Source organism: Trichechus manatus, unplaced genomic scaffold (genome assembly GCF_000243295.1).
Source record: "Trichechus manatus latirostris isolate Lorelei unplaced genomic scaffold, TriManLat1.0 scaffold00077, whole genome shotgun sequence".
NCBI lineage: Eukaryota > Metazoa > Chordata > Mammalia > Sirenia > Trichechidae > Trichechus > Trichechus manatus.
The window spans coordinates 12295200-12317614 of NW_004444013.1; the positions used below are offsets into that span (position 1 = coordinate 12295200).

The 22415-nt window shown below is 39.2% G+C and overlaps 1 protein-coding gene across 1 annotated transcript in view; it reads left to right on the forward strand.

Moving 5' to 3' along the window:
* Positions 1-22415, forward strand: part of RNF216 (ring finger protein 216) — a 150203-nt gene that overhangs the window by 1772 nt on the left and 126016 nt on the right. The window lies entirely within an intron of this gene.

Sequence of the window (22415 nt, forward strand, 5' to 3'; positions counted from 1 at the left end):
TTTTTTTTTTTTTTTTTGGTAATTGTTGTACTTTAAGTGAAAGTTTCCAATTCAGATTAGTCTTTTATACAGAAATTTATGCATACATTCTTACGTGACCCTAATTGCTCTCCGTATACTATGACAGCACACTTCTTTCCACCGGTGATTTCCCATGTCCATTCAACCAGCTCCTGATCCTCTCTGCCTTCTCATCTCACCTCCGGACAGGAGCTGCCCATTTAGTCTCATGTATCTACTTGAGCTAAGAAGCACACTATTCATGAGTATCATATTATGTCCCATAGTCCAGTCTAATCTTTGTCTGAAGAGTTGGCCTCGGGAATGGTTTTAGTTCTGGGTTGACAGAGAGTCCGGCAGCCACGGTTTCTGGGGTTCCTCCAGTCTCAGATCATTAAGTCTGGTCTTTTTACTAGAATTTGAGATCTGCACCCCACTTTTTCTCCTGCTCCATCAGGGATTCTCTGTTGTGTTCCCTGTCAGGGCAGTCATTGGTGGTAGCTGGGTACCATCTGGTTCTTCTGGTTTCAGACTGATGAAGTCTCTGGTTTATGTGGCCCTCTCTATCTCTTGGGGTAATGCTTTCCTTGTAACTTTAGTGTTTTTCATTCTCCTTTGCTCCAGGTGGGTTGGGACCAGTCGATGCATCTTAGATGGCTGGTAGTTAACTTTTAAGACCCTAGACGCCACTCACCAAAGTAGGATGCAGAACATTTTCTTAATAAACTTTGTTATGCCAGTTGACCTACATGTTCCCTGAAAGCATGGTCCCCAGACCTCTGCCCCTGCTGCTCTGTCCCTCAAAGTGTTTGGTTGTATTCAGGAAACTTCTTAGCTTTGGTTTAGTTCAGCTGTGCTGACTTCGCCTGTAGTGTGTGCTGTCCTTCCCTTCACCTAAGATAATTCTTGTTTACTGTCTACTTAGTGAATAACTCTCTCCCCCTGTCCACCTCGTAACCATCAAAGAATGTTTTCTTCCGTGTTTAAACCTTTTCTTGAGTTCTTATAATAGTGGTCTTAATACAATATTTGTCCTTTTGCGACTGACTAAATTCACTCAGCATAAGGCCTTCCAGATTCCTCCATGTTACATTTCGCGGATTCATCGTTTTTTTTTATCGTTGCGTAGTATCCCATTGTGTGAATATACCATAATTTGTTTATCCATTCATCCGTTGATAGGCACCTAGGTTGTTTCCATCTTTTTGCTATTGTGAACAGTGCTGCAGTGTACATGGGTGTGCATATATCTATTCGTGTGACGGCTCTTATTTCTTTAGGATATATTCCAAGGAGCGGGATTGCTGGATCATATGGTACTTCTATTTCTAGCTTTTTAAGAAAGTGCCAAATCAATTTCCAAAGTGATTGTACCATTTTACATTCCTACCAACAGTGTATAAGTGTTCCAGTCTCTCCACAACCTCTCCAGCATTTGTTGTGTTTTTTGGATTAATGCTAGCCTTGTTGGGGTGAGATGGTATCTCATTGTAGTTTTGATTTGCATTTCTCTAATGGCGAATGATCCTGAGCATTTCCTTATGTGTTGTTAGCCACCTGAATGTCTTCTTTGGCGATGTGCCTGTTCATATCCTTTGCGCATTTTTTAATTGGATTGTCTTTTTGTTGTTGAGGTTTTGCAGTATCTCGTAGATTTTAGAGATTAGCCACTGATCAGATTTGTTGGAGCCAAAAATTTTTTCCCAGTCTGTAGGTTGTCTTTTTACTCTTTTGATGAAGTCTTTTGATGAGCATAAGTGTTTGATTTTTAGGAGCTCCCAGTTATGTACTTTCTCTTCTGGTGTGTGCATTGTTACTTGTGGTTTGTATTGTGTTTATGCCATGTATTAGGGTTCCTAGCGTTGTCCCTGTTTTTTCTTCCATGATGTTTTATCATTTTAGAGTTTATATTTAGGTCTTTGATCCATTTTGAGTTAGTTTTTTTGCATGGTATGAAGTATGGGTCTTGTTTCAGTTTTTTGCAGATGGATATCCAGTTATGCCAGCACCATTTGTTAAAGAGACTGTCTTTTCCCAGCTAATGGACTTTGGGCCTTTGTCAAATATCAGCTGCTCAGAGGTAGATGAATTTACACGGTCTGTGTATCTGTTGTTGTACCAGTACCAGGCTGTTTTGATTACTGTGGTGGTATAATAGGTTCTAAAATCAAGTAGCGTGAGGCCTCTCACTTTGTTCTTCTTGAGAAATGCTTTACTTATCCGGGGCCTCTTCCCTTTCCATATGAAGTTGGTGATTTGTTTCTCCATCTCATTAAAAAATGCTGTTGGAATTTGGATCGGGATTGCATTGTATCTGTAGATCACTTTGGGTAGAATTGACATTTTCACAGTGTTGAGTCTTCCTATCCATGAGCAAGGTATGTTTTTCCACTTATGCAGGTCTCTCTTGGTTTCTTGCAGTAATGTCTTATAGTTTTCATTGTGTAGGTCTTTTAGGTCTCTAGTTAGATTTATTCCTAAGTATTTTATCTTCTTGGGGGCGATTGTAAATAGTATTGTTTTGGTGATTTCCTTTTCGAAGTTCTCTTTGTTGGTGTAGAGGAATCCGACTGATTTTTGTGTGTTTATCATGTATCCTGATATTTTGAGCAGCCAGACTCTTAACCACTACACCACAGGGTTTCCATGCCACTCTACGGTAAGCGTGAATGGAAGCTTTACATTTTTATCCTTAACACTGTCAGCCACTTAGGAGCCCTAGTGGCGTAGTGATTTTGCACTTGGCTGCTAACTGAAAGGTCAGTGGTTCAAACCCACCAGCCGCTCCACAGGAGAAAAGACCTGGTAATCGGCTTGTGTAAAGATTACAGCCTAGAAAACTTTATGGAGCAGTTCTACTCTGTCACATGGGTTTGCTATGAATTGGAATCGATTCGAGGGCACCTAACAACAACATCGGCCACTAATTGAAGAGAAGCTTTGCAGTCTCTGTGAATAAATGTAGTAGGGGAAGTTGAGATATGAGGCCGGGAGACTGGAGGTTTATAAAGTCAAGATAAACGAGTGAGTCTGTGTTTGATAACTATACTATGAATATTTAACGTAATATAGGCTATCTTTAGAGACATCATTACTAATTCTCATACCTGACAATGTTATTTTAGCTTCAGTTTTAGTAATAATAATAGAGCAATGCATATAGTGCTAATTATGTGTTAGACACTGTTCTAAGCATTTTCCATATATTAACTTTTTTTGGTTTATTTATTTTATTGTACTTTAGATGAAGATTAACAGAACGAACTAGCTTCTCATTAAACAGTACACATTATTTTATGACATTGGTTAACAACCCCAGGACAGGTCAGCACTCTCCTTTCCTGACCTTGGGTTCCCTATTACCAGCTTTCCTCTCCCCTTTTGCCTTCTAGTCCTTGCCCCTGGGCTTGTGTGCCCGTTTAGTCTCGTTTTGTTTTATGGACCTGTCTGATCTTTGACTAAAGGGTAAACCTCAGGAGTGACTTCATAACTGAGCTAAAAGGGTGTCCGGGGGCCATATTCTTGGGGTTTCTCCAGTCTCTGTCAGGCCAGTAAGTCTGGTCTTTTTTTGTGAGTTAGAATTTTGTTCTACATTTTTCTCCGGCTCTGTCTGGGACCCTCCACTGTGATCCCTGTCAGAGCAGTCAGTGGTGTCTTTAGTTTTCTTCATTCGCCCTTGTTCCTGAAGGGGCGAGACCAGTGGAGTATCTTAGATGGCTGCTCAGAGGCTTTTAAGACCCCAGACGCTAGTTACCAAAGTAGAATGTAGAACATTTTCTTTATAAACTATGCTATGCCGATTGAGCTAGACAATCCCTGAGACCATGGTCCCCACAGCCCTCCGCCCAGCAATTGAGTCCCTCAGGGAGTTGGGATGTGTCTGTGGAGCTTCCATAACCTTACCTTGTACAGGTTGTGCTGGATTCCTCAGTATTGTGCACTGTTTTACCCTTCACCAAAGTTACCACTTATCTATTATCTTTTTAGTGTTTTTCCATCCCCTTTTTTAATTCTGTCAATGAGGTAGATTCTGTTACTATCCTTACTTTTAAAAGGAAGAAACTAAGGCACTGAGAAATGACTTAGAGGTCCCTGGGTAGCACAAATGGTTTGCGCTTGACTACTAACCTACAGATTGGTAGTTCGAACCCACCCAGTGGGGCTGTGGAAGGAACGCCTGGTAATATGCCTACATAAAGATTACAGCCAAGGAAACCCCTGTAGAGCAGTTCTACTTTGTAACACGTGGGGTCGCCATGAGTCAGAATCTACTTGATAGCAGTTTACCTAGTCACACAGCTTGTAAGGGGCAGAGCCAGGGGACTTGAGCTCATTTTGGTTGCAGAGTTCATACTCCTAATTATCCTGCTGCACCCATGAATGACATTTAGTCAAAAAGTATTTCTGGAGCATCTACTTTGTGCCAGGCCAGGTGCTGTGTCCCAAGGCTGTGAGAGTGAATAAGATGCAGGGCCCTGCCTTCTTGGGGCTTACGTTTTAGCAGAGAAGACAGATATTAGACCCTAAATAGCTATATGAATATTGTTTTAAGTACTTTGAAAAGGTGAAGGATGTTGCATGAGAGAACACTGGGTAACTAGGGATTGTCAGGAAAGGTTTTTCTCTGAGGAAGTGGCATTTAAGGTGAAGAACCGACGGATGAATAGTGTTGGTTTGGCACAGAGAGAGGCAGTGAAGAAGAGAGAGAAGCAGGGAGAAGAGCCTGAAGGGAAGAAAGGAACATGGGATGTTCAAGGAACTGAGCCATTGTCACTGCAGAATGGTAAGTGGGGGGAGAGGTAGGAGATGTGAGCTATGTCAGTGAGGGTCGTATGATGCAGCATTTTGTAGGCCATGGAAAGGATTTTGATTTTTCCATGATTTTTGTGTGTGTGTTTTTTTTGTTTTTTTGTTTTTAAATTAACTCTCACTGCTATATGAAATCATGCCAGGGATGGAGCCCATAGGCAGTACTTGGGGTGAAAGGGGCAGGGTGCCATAAGTTCAGAGAGGATTCAGTTGTAAGAAAAGATATGGGAAACATTGATTTCCCCCCAATGGATGAGGAGAAGCCCTGGTGGTACAGTGGTTAACAGTTAACTGCTCCGCTGTTAACCAAAAGGTCAGCAGTTCGAATCCACCAGCTGCTCCTTGGAAACCCTGTGGGGCAGTTATACTCTGTCCAGTAGGGTCACTATGAATCCGTATTGACTGGACGGCAGTAGGTTTTTAGGTTTTATGGATGAGGATGTGCTTACTTATCTGTCCTAGTTTCTGAACCAGTTTTCAGTTGACAAAGAAAACATATTTCAGCTTTTTAGCCGGCCAACTGAAGATTTTAATGTAATTTTCTAAATTTTATTGCGCTTTAGGTGAAAGTTTAAAGCTCAAGTTAGTTTCTCATTCAAAAATTTATACACATACTGTTTTGTGACATTGGTCGCAATCCCCACAATGTGATAGCACCATCCCCCTTTCCACCCTGGGTTTCCTGTGTCCATTTGTCCAGTGCCTGCCCCTTCCTGTCTTCTCGTCTTGCTTTTGGGCAGGAGTTCCCCCATTTGGTCTCGTATATTTGATTGAACTAAGAAGCACGTTCCTCATGTGTGTTATTTTTTGTTTTATAGGCCTGTCTAGTCTTTGTATGAAAATTAGACCAGTAAATCTGATCTTTTTTTGTGGATTTGAATTTTGTTCTGTATTTTTCTACTGCTCTGTCCAGAACTCTCTGTTGTGGTCCCTGTCAGAATAGTCATTGGTGGTAAGTGGGCACCATTCTAGTTCTTCTGGGCTTAGGCTGGTGGAGGCTGTGCCTCATGTGGTCCCGTAGTCCTTTGGACTAATATTTTCTTTGTGTCTTGAATATAATTTTTAGTCTGAAACTTTTCCTATTGTGGAAGGACATTGGTAACAGGATTATTAAAGCCCTTTTAAACCCTTTTTAAATTCCAGACTTACTGTATCTGTAATTACCAAAACAAACAAACAAAAAAAACCTCATTGCCATTGAGCTGATTCCAACTCATAGTGACCCTATAGGACAGAGTAGAACTGCCCCATAGGGTTTCCAAGGAGTGGCTGGTGGATTCGAACTGCCAACCTTCTTGGTTAGCAGCCAAGCTCTTAACCATTGCACCACCAGGACTCCATGTCTGTAATTATGGATGCTGTTTTACCTTAGTTGCTTCATTTTGTCTGCGTATTAAAGTAAACACCTCATTGCATTTTCTTATTCTGAACTCATCATCTGCCTTTTTCTTTCTTAATACTGTCACCATCCTCCGGTCGCTGGATCCCAACCTTCAGGTCGACTTTGACTCTTTTCTTCCTTTTGCCCTAATGGCCAATTATACGCAAAAATGCTGTTGAGTCTAACTCTGCAGTCAGCATCTTGTCTATTTTCATTCCCCTTCTTAATGTTACCTCTAGTTCAGACTTCACTGGCTTTTTCAGGGGTGGGGTGGGGTTCTGCCACTAGACGTATTCTACAGTCTGTCTTATACATTGCAGCTAAATTGATTTTTCTGAAGTACAGCTCTCTTTGCATTGCTTCCCATTGGCTAGAAAATAAAGTTTAAATTGTCTCAGTTATCTGTTGATGTGTAACAAACCACCCGAGAACTTAGTGGCTTAAAACAAGTTTTAGTTTGTTCACAATTTTGTGAGTTGGGAAATTGGGAAGGGCTCGATTGGGCAATTTTTTTCACATCCACATGGTGTCAGCTGAGGTGGTTGGGCCTGATCTACTTCCAAGATGCTTCTTCACTCACACCGCTTTTCAGAGACTTTTGGAAGGCTGGGCTGAGCTGGCCCTTTCCCTCTCCTTGTAGTGTCAGGGCCTATCCATGTGATCCCTCCAGGAGCCCTAGGTGGAAGCTGCTGTCCTCTTAAAGGCTAAGCTTGAAACTGGCACAGATCTTAGTGGTCACAGCAGTTACAGGCCAGCCCAGATTCAAGGGGAGGAGAAATAGACCACATCTCTCAGTGGGAAAAGTGTGGCCATCTTTAATCTGCCACAGGTTTCTTAGTAAACATTCAAGGCCTTTCCAGCAATACCGCCTCACTCGTTTTACCTTGACTCACCATGTCGTTTGCAAAACTGGATCCCATGTATACTTCTGATCTCTGTGTTTCTGTTCAGGCTGTTCCCTTCTTGTGGAGTATACTCTTTCTCATTTTTGCAAATCCTACCCCTTCTTTAAAGCTTAGCTTAAATCAAGCTATCTCTGCTAAGCCTTCTCTGACTACCTGCCCTCCCCAACTGGAAGGAGTCTCTTTCTGAACTACCATAGCACTTTATTACACTAATGATTTTATACTTTGTGGTATAGCTATTTGAGTGCATTATTTTTCTTCTGATGGGACACTAACTTCTCTGAGGCAAGATCTATGTTGGATTTTCTTTGTATGTGTTCTCTATGATGTATAAACACACCACTTGGCAGGCCCACAATAACTATTTGCTGAATTATTTTGGTGTATTTTTAATTAAAAGTGTTTAAAGTTAATGTAAATAAGGTTAATTTTAGAATAGAAAAATCAGAAACTATAAGGAAGCAAAAAAATATATAACTGTAATTAATAGAGAAGCCTCGGTGGCACAACGGTTAAGCACTCAGCTGCTAACCGAAAGATTGGTAGTTTGAACCTACCCAGTGGCTTTGTGGAATAAAAGACCTGGTGATCTGCTTCTGTAAAGATTACAGCCTAGGAAACCTTCTGGAGTAGTTCTCCTCTGGTGTATAGGGTCACTGTGAGTCAGAATTGTCTTGACGGCACACAACAAAACAAAACCCTAAGACTATGTAGTGTTATAATAGGGGCACGTGGAAGAAAAATGGAGAAGCAACAGGTAATAGAAGAATGAGAAGAAAATGGTTTGTTAGGGAAGAACCATGGACTCTGGTTATGAGGAAAATTATAGCTGCTACCTATAGTTATAGATGGAGGTGAATATGCAATTTTGAAAACCGGAAAATTGGGTCAGAGAACCATGGATGATTATTTTCCTCTTTTTTTTTTTTTTCCTGATTTCCTTTGTTTTCCAAATTTTTTGTAATGGGCGATACTTTGTAACTGAAGAAAATCCTAGTAAACTGGAATTTGTCGCTTATATCATGCTACCTGGCTCTGTGTATGTGGCTATGATGAACAGCTACAGTCTTTGACAGAGGAAGATTTCTTTCGAGCCATTCATTCGTTCATTCAGCATCTGTTCTAGGCACTGAGAATACAGCTATGTGCAAGACATAATTAAGAGCATTTGGGAAAAACAGACCGTTAAAATGTGAACTCTTTCCCATCGTGTGGGAGAAAGACCTGGTGATCTGCTCCTGTAAAGATTACAGCCTGGAAAACCCTATGGGGCAGTCCTTCTCTGTCACATGGGGTCACTGTGAATCAGAATCGACTCAGGTCACCAACAACAACTGTCTACTGATGAGAACAAAGTTCCTGTGTTGGTAGCATTTTGCCTTAAGCAACATGGTGTTTCGTATTTAATCTTCACCACAGTTTTACAGGGTAAAAATAGCTTTTTCTGTTTTACAGGTAATAATAATTGTCATAATGTCTTACTGTTTTTGAGCACTTACTGTATGCCATGCACTATGCTAAGCACTTTATATATATTTAACTCAACTTTTAAAGCAATTTTATCATTCCCATCTTACAAATGAGGAAACTAGGCTCAGGAGATTAAGCAGCTTAACCCAGAGTCACTCATCTACTAAATGGTGAGACCAGGGTTCAATCACATTTCCCTTTGATTTCCAATGTAAATTGAAGGAACCTCGTTGTGATAGAAGTAAAAATAAGAAACTTGACTATTGGATTTAAGTGTTCAGAATACTTTTTAAAAAATCATATTTGAAATAAAAGTAAAATACTTGATTAGAGGCGGTTTATACTTTGACACCAAACCTCTTCGCTTTATACCATATTAGTTATGAATAATACCATCATCATTATTCAAGTGAAAGACCCAAACTTATGTTTGAATTTGTAATTTTTAACAGTAGAGCTACTTTTAATTAGTTACAGGTGCCAGAAAGTTCTGTTGTAATAACTTTGTTATATAGGTTTGTTTTTAAACATTTTATTGTGTCTTAGGTGAAAGTTTAGGCAAATTAGTTTCCCATTCTACAATTTATACACAGTTTATTCTGTGACATTGGTTGCTGTCCCTGCAATGTGTCACCATTCTCCCCACTTACACCCTGCCTCCCCCATTTCTGTGTCTCCAGTTTCCCTGCCCCTCCTTGCCTTTTCATGTTTGCTTTTGGGCAAATGTTGCTCGTTTGGTCTCATACAGTTGATTATTTTAAGGAGCACATTCCTTACAGGTGTTATTGTTTATTTTATAGGCCAATCTATTATTTGACCTCTGGGAGAGCCTTCAGTTCCACATTAAAAGCATGTTTTAGGGTGATAGTCTGGTGGGGGGGGGGGTCCTCCGGTCTCTATCAGTCTGATAAGTCTGGTCTTTTTCATAAATTTGAGTTTTGTTCTACATTGTTCTTCCATTCTAACCCAGACCTTCTGTTGTGTCCCTGGTCAGAGCTGTTGATAGTGGTAGCTGGGCACCATGTAGTTCTGGTTTTGGGCTAGAGGAGGCTGTGGTTTGTGTGGACCATTAGTCCTGTGGACTAATTGCTTCCTTGAGTCTTTGGTTTCCTTTAATCTCCTTTGCTCCAGATGGGAAGAGATCGGTAGCAGTATCTCAGATGGCCACTGGCAAGCATTTAAGACCCCGGGTGCTACTCACCAAATTAGGATGTAGAACATTATCTTTATGAACTATGTTATGCCAGTTGACCTAGATGTCCCCCAGGAATATGGTCCTTAGCCTTCACACCCAGTAACTCAGTCCCATGAGGTGTTTGGATATGTCTAAGAAGTTCCAATAACTATGTCCTTTATGTGCTCTATTATATAAATGAATATATATGCAGCACATACAAACGTGTATACCGATACCCACAGCTACACCTATATATACACGTGCATTTACTCCCATATGCTTTCCCACACTTATATAGCATACATATCTACCTATGTAAGCACTCATAATATTTTGGTTGCTATTACTGTTGTTCTACCACATGTCTTGTCAGTTTGTTCTACTGTGGTGGCTTGCATGTTGCTGTGGTGCCGGAAGCTCTGCCACTGGTATTTCAAATACCACCAGGGTCACCCATGGTGGGCAGGTTTCAGTGGAGCTTCCAGACTAAGACAGACTAGGAAGAAGGACCTGCCAGTCTACTTCTGAAAAAATTGGCCGCTGTAAACCTTATGAATAGCAGTGGAACACTGTCTGATACAGTACTTGAAAATGAGCCCCTGAGGTTGGAAGGCACTCAAAATATGACCAGGAAAGAGCTGCCTCATCAAAGTAGTCGACCTTAATGACGTGGATGGAGTAAAGCTTTTGGGACCTTCATTTGCTGATATGGCATGACACAAAATGAAAATAGACAGCTGCAAACATCTGTTAATCAGAACACGGACTGTATGAAGTATGAATCTAGGAAAATTGGAAGTTGTCAAAAATGAAATGGAATGCATAAAGATCAATATCCTAGGCATTAGTGAGCTGAAATGGATTGGTATTGGCCATTTTGAATTGAACAATCATGTGGTCTGCTTACTATGCCGGGAATGACAAATTGAAGAGGAATGACATCACATTCATCATCAAAAAGAACATTTCAAGATCCATCCTGAAGTACAACACTGTCACTGATTGGATACTATCCATATGTCTGCAAGGAAGACTAGTTAATATTACTGTTATTATAGTTTATGCACCAGCCACTAAGGCCAAAGATGAGGAAATTGAAGATTTTAAAGAGCTTCTGCAGTCTGAAATTGATCAAATATGCAGTTAGGATGCATTAATAATTACTGGTGATTGGAATGCAAAAGTTGGAAATAAAAAAGAAGGGTTGGTAGTTGAAAATATGACCTTGGTGATAGAAACGATGCTGGAGAGCGCATGATAGAATTTTTCAAGACCAACAGTTTATTCATTGCAAATACATTTTTTTAACAACATGAATGGCAGCTATATATGTGCACCTCACCCGATGGAAAACACAGGAATCAAATCAACTACATCTGTGCAAAGAGACAATGGAAAAGCTCATTATCAGGACAAGGGCAGAGGCTAAGTGCAGAACAGACCATCAATTGCTCATATGCAAGTTTAAGTTGAAGGTGAAGAAAGTTAGAACAAGTCCATGGGAGGTAAAATATGACCTTGAGCGTATCCCATCTGAATTTAGAGACCATCTCAAGACTAGACGAGTTGTGGGATGACGTCAAGGACATCATACATGAAGAAACAGGTATCAGCTAAACCAAAGCTAAGAAGTTTCCTCAATACAATCAAATACTTTGAGAGACAGAGTAGCACGGATGGGGAGTCTGGGGACCATGCTTTCAGGGGACATCTGGGTCAATTGGCATAACAAAGCTTATTAAGAAAATGTTCTGCATCCTACTTTGGTGAGTGGCGTCTGGCGTCTTAAAAGCTTGCAAGCGACCATCTAAGATGCATCAATTGGTCCCAACCACTTGGAGTAAAGGAGAACGAAGAACACCAAAGACACACGGGAAGTATTAGCCCAAAAGACAGAATGGGCCACATAAACCAGAGACTTCATCAGCCTGAGACCAGAAGAACTAGATGGTGCCTGGCTACCACCAGTGACCGTCCTGACAGAGAACACAACAGAGGGTCCCTGATGAAGCAGTAGAAGGATGGGATGCAGAACTCAAATTCTACTAAGAAGACCAGACTTAATGGTCTGACTGAGACTGGAGGTGCCCTGGGGCCCCTGGACTCTATATCAGCCCAGAACTAAAACAATTTCTGAGGCCAACTCTTCAGATGGGTTGGACTGGACTGTGGGACATACAGTGATGCTTGTGAAGAATGTGCCTCTTAGTCAAGTAGAAGGGGCAGCTTCTGTCCAGAGGTGAGATGGGAAGGCAAAGAGAGTTAGGAGCTGGTTGAACGTTCATGGGGAATCGGGTGGAGGGGAGGAGTGTGCTGTTGCAGAATGGGATAAGCGGTTAGAGTCTCATAACAATGTATGTAAAAAAAAATTTTTTGTATAGGAGACTAACTTGAAATGTAAACTTCATTTAATTACAACAATAAAAAAAAAAGAAATAGATGTCAGAAGAGACTGAAACTTGATCTTGAATGTAGAGTAAAGTAAATGGAGGAAATGATGACGTGAAAGAGCTGAACAGAAAATTTCAGAGGGCAGCTCAAGAAGATAAAGTGAAGTATTATAATGAAATATGCAAAGACTTGGAGTTAGAAAACCAAAAGGGAAGAACATGCTTGGCATTTCTCAATCTGAAAGAAATGAAGAAAAAATTCAAGTCTTGAGTTGCAATTTTGAAGGATTCTATGGGCAAAATACTGAATGACATGGGAAGCACCAAGGGAAGATGGAAGGAATACACAGAGTCACTGTACCAAAAAGAAGTGGTAGGCATTTAACTATTTCAGGAGGTAGCATATGATGAAGAACTGATGGTATTGAAGGAAGGAAATGTACAAGCTGCACGGAAGGCATTGGCGACAAACGGAACTCCAGGAATTGATGGAATACCAATTGAGATGTTTCAGCAAACGGATGCAGTGCTGGAAGTGCTCACTCGTCTATGTCAAGAAATTTGGAAGACAGCTGCCTGGCCAACCAACTGGAAGATATCTGTATTTGTGCACATTCCAAAGAAAGCTGATACAACAGAATGCAGAAATTATCAAACAATATCATTAATATCACACACAAGTAAAATTTTGTGGAAGATAATTCAAAAAAGATTGCAGCAATACATTGACAGGGAACTGCCAGAAATTCAAGCTGGATTTAGAAGAGGATGTAGAATGAAGGATATATTGCTGCTGTCGGATGAATCGTGGCTGAAAGCAGAGAATACCAGAAAGATGTTTACTTGTGTTTTATTGATTATGCAGAGGCATTTGATGGTGTGGATCATAACAAATTATGGATAGCATTTCGAAGATTGGGAATTCTAGAACACTTAATTGTGCTCATGGGGAACCTGTACATAGACCAAAAGGCAGTCATTTGAACAGAATAGGTGAATACTGCGTGATTTAAAATCAGGAGAGGTGTGCGTCAGGGTTATATCCTTTCACCTTACTGATTCAATCTGTATGCTGAGCAAATAATCTGAGAAGCTGGACTGTATGGAGCAGAACGCAGCGTCAGGATTGGAGGAAGACTCATTAACAACCTGCCATATGCAGGTGACACAACCTTGTTTGCTGAAAGTGAAGAGGATTTGAAGCACTTACTGATCAAGATCAAAGACTACATCCTTCAGTATAGATTACACTTCAACATAAAGAAAACAAAAATTCTCACAACTGGACCCGGAAGCAACATCACGGTAAGTGGAGAAAATACTGAAGTCATCAAGGGTTTCATTTTACTTGAATCCACAATCAACACCCATGGAAGTAGAAGTCAAGAAATCAAATGACATATCGCATTTGGCTTATCTGCTGCAAAAGACCTCTTTACAGTATTGAAAATCAAAGATGTCACCTTGAGGACTAAATGTGCTTGACCCAAGCCATGGTGTTTTCAGTTGCCTCATATGCATGTGAAATAGATAATGAATAAAGAAGACCAAAGAAGAATTGATGCATTTGAATTATGGTGTTGGTGAGGAATATTGAATATACCATGGGACTGCCAGAACGCACAAATCTGTCTTGGAAGAAGTACAGCCAAAACGCTTCTTGGAAGCGAGGGTGGCGAGACTTCGTCTCACGTACTTTGGACGTGTTATCAGGAGGGACCAGTTCCTGGAGAAAGACATCATGCTTGGTAAGAGGAAGACCCTCAAAGAGATGAATTGACATGGTGGCTACAACAATGGGCTCAAACACAGCAACGATTGTGAGGATAGCACGGCACGGGACTGGACAGTGTTTCTTTCTGTTTTACATAAGGTCGCTGTGATTTGGAACCCACTCAACAGCACCTAACAACAACAGCATTACTGTTCATACAGAATTGTATATGTTATAGCATTTACTGTAGTTGTCCTTTATTCTTGTGTACCTCTCACTGTCTTCATTTACCTGGGTCATGTTGTGCTGGCTTCCCCCATATGGTGTATTGCCTTTTCCTTCACCAGAATTAACACTTGTCTAAACTATTTAGTAAGTGATTCTCCCTCCCTCCTCCCATCCCTGGTAACCACCAAAGAATGTTGCTTTTTGTGTGTAAACCGATTCTTGACTTTTTATAAAAGTGGTATCATAACATATTTGTTTTATTTCACTCTGCATGATGTCCTCCAGATTGATCCACGTTATGTTTCGTGGACTTAATATCGTTGTTCTTTATTATTGTGTAGTATTCAATTGTATGTATGTACCACATTTTGTTTATCCATTCATCGATTGATGGACACTTAGGTTGTTTCCATTTTTTTACTATTATGAATAATGCTGCGGTAAACATGGGTGTGCATACATTTGTGTCACTGTTCTTATTTCTCTAGGATATATATCTAGGAGTGGGTTTGCTGTATCGTATGGTATACCTATTTCTAGCTTTTTGTGGAAGCGCCATACCATTTTCTGTAGTGGTTGTACCATTTTACAGTCCTGCCAGCACTGTATAAGAGTTCCAGTCTTCCCACAGTCTTGCCAGTATTTGTTGTTTTCTATTTTATTGATCAGTGCTAATTTTCAGGGGTGAGATGGAATCTCATTGCAGTATAGATTTGCATCTCTGTAGTTGCTAATGATCACAAGCACCTCTTCATGTGTTTGTTTGCTGCCTGAGTGTCTTCTTTGGTGAAGTGTCTATTCATGTTCTTTGTCTATTTTTTGGAGTATTTGTCTTTTTGTTGTTGAGGTGTTGAAGTTTTCTGTGTATTTTAGAAACTAGACTCTTGACAGATATGTCGTTATCCAAAAAATTTTTCCTAGTCTGTAGGTTCTCTTTTTACTCTTTTTAAAAGTCTTTTAATGAGCATTAAGTGTTTAATTTTTAGGAGGTTCCAGTTATCTAGTTTATCTTCTGTTGTTTGTACATTTTTAGTTATGTTTGACAGTTTTTATGCCATAGATTAGGACCCCTGGCTTTGTCCCTTGTTACCTTCCAGGAAGTTTGTAGTTTTAGGTATAGGTCTTTGATCCATTTTGAGTTAGTTTTTGTGTATGGTGTGAGGTAGGGATCCTGTTTCATTTTTCTGCAAATAGATATATTCAGTTTTGCCAGCACTGTTTATTAAAGAGACTGTCTCTTCCCCATTGAATGGGCTTCGACCCTTTGTCAAAGACCAACTGTCCATAGCTGGATGGATTTACTTCTGGGTTCTCAATTCTGTTCCATTGGTCTGTGTGTCTGTCGTTGTATCAGTACCAGGCTGTTTTGACTGCTGAAGCTGTATAGTAAGTTCTGAGATTGGGAAGCGTGAGACTTCCTACTTTGTTCTTCAGTAATGCTTTAGCTATTTGGGGTCTCTTTCCTTTCCATATAAAGATGGAGATTAGTTTTTCCATTTTGTTAAAGTTGTTGGGATTTGGATTGGGATTGCATGATATCTGTAGGTCAGTTTGGATAGTATTGGCATTTTCACGTTAAGTCTTCCAGTCTATACGCACAGTGTGTTTTGTTAATATAGTTTTGATATACCATATATACAGTTTTGTGTTCTGTAGGTAAGGAGCCCTGGTGGTACAGTGATTAAGTAGTTTGGCTACTAACCAGAAAGTATGAACTCAGTAGCCACTCTGCAGGAGGAAAGACCTGGCAATCTGCTCTTGTAAAGATTTCAGCCTAGGAAACCCTATAGGGCAGTTCTACTCTGTCCTATAAATTTGCTTTGAGTTGGAATTGACTTGATGGCACACATCAACAACAACATTCTGTAAGTTGGGGAAATGCTGATACTATTTGACTGATTCTTTGTAGGCATCATTTAATGAGAAGCCAGAATCTGGGCCTGCCTCCTCTGAAACACATGGCTTCTCCTAGGAGGGCAAAGAAAAATGAGATTTTTCTGGGGAAGAAAAAGGACTGAATGACTGGGTAGGTCACAGATAGGATCTTGAAACTAAAAAAGCCCTAAGTTGTTGTTGTTAGGTGTTTTGACTCATTGTGCTCTGTAGGGTTTTCCAGGCTGTAATCTTTTTGGGGGCGCAGCACCAGGTCTTTATCTTGCAGAGCTGCTGGGTAGGTTAGAACCTCCAACCTTAAGCCAGGCAGTTAACTGTTGTGCCACCAGTGCTCTTTAAAAAGGCTCTCTATAGTAGTTGTAATTTGTTCCTTTGAGCCTTTTTTTTTTTAAATTGTAGATATATAAGTAATAAAACATATGCCATTTCTACAATGATTCTTATTTATTGATTTTCATTTCTTAATTTTCATCAAAGTAAAGTAAGGACGTGGCTCAAAAATAAAACTGTACAGAAGAACTCTTAGTATTAGTCAACCTCTACGACGGCCCTCTCCGCTGACCCGCAATTAGTGCTTCATAGAGGCAACCTTTTTTATAACGGCTTTTCCCCCCTAAACAGTCATTCAGTATGTATTCTTTTGTGTCTGAATTCCTTCATTTAAGCCATATGTTTTAAGATCTCTCCGTGTTGCATGTGGCTGTAATTGATTAATTTTTATTGCTGTATAGATTTTAATAGAGCATACCACAATGTAATTTCCATCCTTGGTCCGAGTCATTTTCAGGTTTTGGCTATTACAAATAATGCTGCTATGAACATTCTTGTACATATGCCTGGTTCATATAATCACACATTTCTATGAAATATATTCCTAGTCTTGGAATTGTTCTATTTTCTACTATAGTAGACAAAGTATCTTTTTTTGCATAGTTGTGGTGCAAATTTATACTCCTGCCAACAGTATATGAAAGTTCCCATTGCTCCAAAGCCTCGACAACGCTTGGTATTCGTTTGCTGAATTTTAGCAATTACATGGGTGCGTCATATCTCATGGTTTTTTGTTTTTGTTTTTTTACCCTTTTATTTGAAAATAAAACAGTAATATAGAAAACCACACAAAACAAATTACTGAATTATCATAACGTGCTTGTGTCTACCACCCAGTTCAAGAAATAGACCTTTGCCAGCCATCCCCATAACCCCTCCATGTATCTTGTCCCAAACACAACTGGTTCCTCCCCCAAAAGTAACCATTACTCTGACTTTATAATCATGTCTTGTGGGTTTTTTAACAATAGTTTTATCACCTAAGAGCACATCCCTAGATTGTTGTTAGGTGCCGTTGAGACGCTTCTGACTCCTAGGACCCTATGTACAACAGAACTAAACACTGCCCGGTCCTGCGCCATTCTCACAATTTGTTGCTTTGTTTGAGCCCAGTGTTGCAGCCACTGTGTCAGTTGGTCTTGTTTGGAAAATGAGGTCCTTGAAGATGTTATCAGTTAAGTTAACATGAGGCCATTCTGGATTAGAATGGGTCTTAATCCAATCTGAGTGGCTTCCTTTAAAAAAGAAGAGACAGAGGGAAGACCATATGATGGAGTTATGTTGCAGCTTCAAGCCAGGAAACACCTGGGGCTACCAGAGCTGAAAGAGTCCAAAAAGGATCTTTACCTAGAGCTTTCTGAGAGAACACGGCCCTGCTAACACCCTGAATTTGAACTACTACTGTGAGACATTTCTGTTGTGGTACTTAGTTACAGCAGTCCTAGGAAGCTAGTGCACACAGTTTATTTTTGTACATCGGCCTTGTATCTAGAGACATTGTTAAATTCACTTACTCATTCCAGTGGTTTCTCTGTATATACAATCACATACACAATCATACATAATCACCTCCCCCTGTATTATCGTCCACATTTTTATTGTTTTATCTTTCATTGGTAATCCATCTGGAATTGATTTTTTATGCATGGTGTGTGTGAAGAATTGATCAAGATTCACTTTTTCCCGTATGGACATCCACTTTGATTAAGCAGCATTTATTGAAAAGACAGTTCTTTCTATTGCATTGCAGTGGCACCTTTGTTTTGATGTGGCTGACCAAATATAGATGGGTCTGTTTCTGAACCATCTATTTTTCCGTCTGTCCTTGCATTAGTACCACAGTCTTATCATCTGCAAATAATGCTTTTATTTCTTCATTTCAGCCTGGTATTTTATTTCTTTTTATTGTCCTACTGTACTTGCGAACACTTTACTGGAGCTTGTATCAAGATATGGTGGAAGCCCTCCTCGTTTTCACTGTTAGGTATGAAATTTGCTCTAGGGCTTCTGGGATGCCTTTAATCAGATAAAGGAAGTTCCTTTCTAATACTAATTTGCTAAGAGTTTTTCATCATTAATAGGTTTTGAATTTCAGCTAATGCCTTTTTTTTTCTGTTTGGTAGATGATTGTGTGGATTTTCTCCTTTGTTCTAATAATGTAATTTACATTGATTTGGTTATGATTTTTGCATCTCTGTTCATGAGAGATGTTAGCCTTTCTTGTAATGTTCTTATCAGATTCTAGTATCAAAGTTATGCCAGCCTCGTAAAATGAGTTGAGAAATAAAATTTCCTCCTCAAATATTGGGAAGACTTCACTGAGGAAGCTTTCTTGGCTTTGAGTGTTCTTTGTGTGAAGGTTATTAATTATTGATTTAATTTCTTTATTTCATAGGGAACTATTCAGATTTTTAAAATTTCTTTTTGTGTCAGTTTTGGTAAGTTGTGTCTCAAGGAGTTACCCATTTCATCCAAAATTTCATATGAATTGGTATAAAGTTATTCATCTTATCTGTAGGATCTATAGTGATATCTTCTTTTATATTCCTAATAATAATAATTTTTTCCCCTTTTTTTCTTAATCAGTCTTGCTAGAGGTTTATAAATTTTATAGACAAGAAAGGACCACTCCCTAAAGCCATGACCTGAATTCAGACTTCTAGCCTGCTGAACTGTGAGAAAATAAATTTCTGTTCTTTAAAGCCACCCACTTGTGCTGTTTTTGTTACAGCAGGTATCTCAGGCTGAGTTTTCTCGAGAAGCAAAACTAGTGAAGTGTAGGGACAGAGAAAGATTTATCTCAAGGAAATGGCTCACACAGTTGTGGAGACTGGCAAGTCCCAATGTCTGTGGGACAAGCATCGATTAGAGGCTTCTCCTGATTCATGTGGTTGCAGGGGCTGATGAACCCAGAATTGGCAGGTCAGACGGCAGGCTGCTGGCTCGAGTCCAGAAAACCATAGGTCAGATGATGACTGGAAACAGGATCCAGAGCAAACCAGTGAGCTTTGCCAGAACACCCATATATATATTGGATGCAGGCCATACCCCCAAGGAAACTCCCTTTACAACTGATTGGCTGATCACATCAGATCACATCATGGAAGATAACTACATCATCACATGACTGCCAAGTTACATCATTACATAACTGCCAAACCACTGAGAATCGCGGCCCAGCCAAGTCGACACACAACCTTAACCATCACAGCAGGTAACTAAGACAGTTACCTAAAACTGAGACCCTATTTCACCATTTTCTGTGCTATGCGTTGTTTCTGTAATCCCACCCCTTTTCTCTGGCTGCATGTTTCTTTTTGATGGAGTTAATCTTTTAATAATATCTCTTTGAGTGAGAGTCTTTGGGAGGCCAACTGTCTTAGTCTTTGAATGTCTAAAAATTGTCCTGCCCTTATTTTGAATTATCGTTTAGCTGATTATAGAATTCTAGGTTGACAATTACTTTTTTCTCATTTCTTTGAAGATAATACTTCATTATCTTCTGGCATTAATTGCTTCTTCTGAGGAGTCAGTTTTTATCTCTGGTAGTTTTTATGATTTTGATGTTCTACTTAATATGATATATTTAGATGTTTTATTTTTACTACTTTTCATTAGCTCATATACTTAATGTAAAGATTCATTTTTTTAGTTCTAAAAAATAATCTCAACTATCATCTTTTCAAATATTCTTTTACATCATTCCTTCAATTCTCATTCTAAAACTCCCATTAGACCTATGTTATAATCCTTCAATCTCCATGACCCTTAACCTCTCTTGAGGTATAATTTACATACAATGAAATGAGTCCAGTTTAATTAGTTTTGACAGATACCTACACCCATGTAATCCACGATTTCATTAACATATACATTTCCATCACCTCAGAAATTTTCATTGTGATCTTCCCAGTCAGCCCTCTGCCTTCCCCAAGGCAACCCTCGTCTTCTATCACCATAGGTTAGTTGTTCGGATTCTGGAACTTCGTGTATAGAGGATATTAACCATGTACTTTTTTGTGGTTTTAGCTTCTTTCACTCGGCATACTGTTTTTGAGATTCATCCATGTTATTGCCTGTATCAGGAGTTCATTCCTTTTTATTGCTATGTAGTCTTCATTGGAGGGCAGTGGTGGTTCAGTGGTAGAATTCTCACCTTTCGTGAGTTAGAAATTATACATTCTTGTACTAAGTCTTTGAAATCTGGTATTTATTTTTACATTTACAGCAGCTCTCAATTTGGGCTAGCTTTATTTCCAGTGCAGAAGGTGCAGCTCTAGGCTGTATACCTGAAAGGGGAATTGTTGAGTTGTAATGTAGTCTACGTGACAACTTTACTGACTATTACAAAATTGCTATTCAAAATGGTTGCCCCAGTTTCACTCCCAACAGAAATGTGTGAAAGTTCCTACTTCTCTGTTCTTGCCAACAGCTTAGTATTGGAAGATATTTTAATTTTTGGAAATCTGATGGGTGTGAAATACCTCATTTTTGTTTTAATCTGTTTTTCCCTAATTACTAGTGAGTTTACTAGTGAGTTTGAGCCTCTCAATGTATGTTAATTCTCCATTAAGGTTTCCTTTTCTGTGAATTGCTTATTTCAGTTCTTTTTCATTTTGGGGTTGTTTGTCATTTTCTTACTGATTTGTAGGAGTTTTCTGTATATTCTTAAAACGTGCATTGCAAATACATGTATGTGTATATTGCACATATATGTTCTTTTTGTCTGTGGGTTATCTTTTTACCTTCTTTATGGAAGTTTTTTTTTTTTTCCCGAAGTAGTCTGTATTATCAGTCTTTTAATTTCTCATGTTTTTTTTTTTTTTTTTTTGGTGATTTCTTAAATCTTTTCCTACCTCAAAGCCATAAATATATTCTTCTATCCTTCTATGGAGCCCTGATGGCACAGTGGTTAAGAGCTCAATTGCTGACCAAAAGGTCAGCAGTTCGAATCCACTAGCTGCAACTTGGAAACCCTGTGGGAAAGTTTTACTCTGTCCTGTAGGGTCACTATGAGTCAGAATCGACTCAACGGCAACAGATTTTTTTTTTCCCGTATCATTCTACAAAAGCCAAAAACTCATTGCCATCCAGTCGATTCCAACTCCTAGCAACCCTATAGGACAGAGTAGAACTGCCCCCACAGGGTTTCCAAAGAGTGGCTGGTAGATTTGAACTGCTGGCCTTTTGGTTAGCAGCCAAGTTCATCCTTCTATAGTTTCTTCTAAAAATTACCTTTCGCACATTTAGGCCTTTAATCTATCTAACTTTTAAAAAAAATTTATTGTAAAATAACACAAAGTTGGCAGTTTTAACCATTTTTAAGTAATTTAGTGAGATTAATTACATTCATCATGTTGTACAACCATTACTACTATATATTTCCTAAAGTTTTTCATCCTAAGAGTATATACATACTACCAGGATTTAGCAAATGTTAATGTTTTGCCCTGTTTGCTTTAAATCTCTCTCTCTCTTTTTTAAGTTATATGTAACTCAAGTTTAGACCTTAGTTGTTTTTCAGTCCCTCTTTCCCAGAAATATCTCCTCTCCTGAAGTTGGTGTGTTTCATTCCCATGCGTATTTATTTTATATTTTTAGTTTAATACTTAAATATGTGTTTAATGTATTTTAAAATTTTATATAAATTTACGTAAATGGAATCGCTTATTTTCAACTTAGCACTGTTTTTAGTTATCTGTGTTGCATCATTGCATGAATTTTGCTTATCCATTCCTTTACTGATGTCCAGAAAGTTCATTTCAAATTACAAATTTTGCTGTAGTGAACATCCTTGTCCGTATCTTCTGTTGTGCATGTCTTCTGGCCCACATGTATGTGTTTCTTTAGTGAATATATCCAGAAGTGGAATTGCTCAATCACGGGAAATGTACGTCTTCAACTTACTGAGTATTACCAGTTATTCTCCAAAATATGTGTTCCAGGTTACTCTCCAAACCAGCAATGTATAAGATTTTCTGTTTCTCACATACTTGCCATGTTTCCTAGCCTAATGATTTTAAACATGTTTCATTTTCTAATTTCCCTTCCTCTGATTACTAGGGAGGTTGAACATCTCTTCTTGTTTATTGACTAGTTGAGGGGTTTTTTTTTTTTG